Here is a 2,680-nt window from a genome sequence, read left to right as displayed (position 1 = left end):
AAGATTGAAGCTATTGAGATTTGGCCACAGCCCAAAACGGTCACACAAGTGAGGAGTTTTCTTGGCCTCGCTGGATTCTAGAGGTGTTTTGTGAGAGATTTCGGCACCATTGTTGCACCTCTCAATGAGCTTACATAGAAGGATGTGCCTTTTGTTTGGGGTACCGCATAGGAAGAAGCCTTCACGGTATTGAAAGATAAGTTGACACATGCTCCTTTACTCCAACTTCCTGATTTTAATAAGACTTTTGAGCTTGAATGTGATGCTAGTGGAATTGGATTAGGAGGTGTGTTATTACAAGATGGCAAACCTGTTGCATACTTTTCTGAAAAATTGAGTGGGCCTAGTTTGAACTATTCTACTTATGATAAAGAATTATCTGCTCTTATTCGAACCTTAGACACATGACAACATTATTTCTGACCCAAAGAATTTGTTATACATTCTGATCATGAATCTTTGAAACACATTAAAAGTCAAGCAAAACTGAACCGTAGACATGCTAAATGGGTTGAATTCATTGAGACTTTCCCTTATGTCATTAAACACAAGAAGGGTAAAGAAAATGTTATCGCTGATGCATTGTCTCATCGTTATACTATGCTTTCACAACTTGACTTTAAAATATTTAGTTTGGAGACCATCGAAGATCAATATGTGCATGATGCTGAATTTAAAGATGTATTGTATAATTGTAAGGGAGCGCATGGAACAAGTTTGTCATTAATGATGGATTTGTGTTTCGTGCTAACAAGCTAGGCATTCCAGCTAGCTCTGTTCGTCTTTTGTTGTTGCAGGAGGCGCATTGAAGAGGATTAATGGGACACTTTGGCATGAAGAAGATGGAGGATATACTTGCGACACATTTCTTTTGGTCAAAGATGAGACAGGATGTCGAGCCTTTTGTTGCTTGCTGCACTACATGTCAAAAAGCTAAGTCACAACTCAATCCTCATGGTTTATATATGCCTTTGCCTGTACTTAGTGTTCCTTGGGAGGATATATCTATGGACTTTGTTTTAGGTTTACCTCGAACAAAGAAGGGGAGGGATAGCATATTTGTTGTCGTGGATAGGTTCTTGAAATGGCACACTTTATACCATGTCATAAAAGCAATGATGCTCCTAATGTTGCTGATTTGTTCTTCCGTGAAATTATTCGTTTGCATGGTGTGCCAAATACAATTGTTTCAGATCGTGATACTAAATTTCTTAGCCACTTTTGGAGTTGTTTATGGGCTAAGTTGGGGACTAAACTGCTTTTTAGTACTACATGTCACCGCCAAACTGATGGACAAACTGAAGTAGTCAATAGAACATTGTCTACTATGGTTAGGGCTGCTTTGAAGAATAACAATAAAATGTGGGAAGAATGCTTGCCTCATATTGAATTTTCGTATAATCCTTCATTGCATTCTATTACTAAGATGTGCCCTTTTGAAATTGTGTATGGTTTCCTTCCTCGTGCACTTATTGATTTGTTGCCTCTTCCATCTTCGGAGAAGGTTAATTTTGATGCTAAACAACATGCTGAATTGATCTTAAAAATGCATGAGCTAACTAAGGAGAACATTGAGCGTATGAGTGATAAATATAAACTTGCTGGAGATAAGGATAGAAAACATGTTGTCTTTGCACCTGGAGATCTTGTTTGGTTACATTTGTGTAAGGACATATTTCCTGATTTGCGCAAATCAAAGCTAATGCCACGTGCTGATGGTCCATTTAAGGTGTTAGAGAAAATAAAGGATAATGCCTATAAACTTGAGCTGCCTGCAGATTTTGGGGTTAGTCCCACTTTTAACAATGCAGATTTGAAGCCTTATTTGGGATAGGAAGATGATCTTCCGTCGAGGATGACTTCATTTCAAGAAGGGGAGGATAATGAGGACATCAATACCATTGGTACACCCACAACCCCTACTGCTAGATATACTGGACTAATTACTCGAGCTCGCGCACGCCAATTAAATTATCGGGTACTTTCGTTTCTTGGTAATGATTCTAATGTTCATGAGAATATGATGTTACCTAAATTGGATACATTTTTTTGCTTACAAATGAAGGGCCCGACATGGATAAGAGGGATGAACACTCGAGCAAGACAAAGCATGGAGATGATGGCATGTGCAAGGCGAACAAGAACGGAGTTACAAGTGATGATTTCAGGACTTTGAAGCCACCATAAGGAGTGCGTGAAGCCTTGGACGAAATATACAGGATGCCACTTCATAAATTTCGTCCAGAGGCTATTCTAGGTGCTGCGTCACCTTATTATTGGGCTAGGCCCATGTAATTTCGAAATACTTATGTATAGGCTATTTTTAGAGTCCATATGTGTGGGGAAACAAGAGTTAGGGTTGGTTTTGGACCCCTCCTACAAGGGCCATGAAATTCCCCCCTCTTCCTCCATATTTACAGCCCTTAGGGTGTCATTTAGACTTTGGGTTTTGCTTAGATTAAAAGTTCACCACAGCTGCAACTTCACGTACTTTGTTCGTGTTCAACGACCAAACTAAGACATCACAGAACCCCACCTTCATTAATAAAGCTTTCCTCTTATATTCGCAATATCCAGATTGGAATTTTAGTTTCTTTCTTGTTCTTCATTTGCTTGAAGGAAATAGACCTTCGTGGTCAGGTTGATCCTGCTCAGGCATGGTCAATAACCCCTCGGACGA

This window comes from Triticum urartu, chromosome 6A (genome assembly GCF_056163025.1).
Source record: "Triticum urartu cultivar PI428250 chromosome 6A, HENAU_Tu73, whole genome shotgun sequence".
Taxonomy (NCBI): domain Eukaryota; kingdom Viridiplantae; phylum Streptophyta; class Magnoliopsida; order Poales; family Poaceae; genus Triticum; species Triticum urartu.
Note: the sequence above shows the minus strand (reverse complement) of the source record.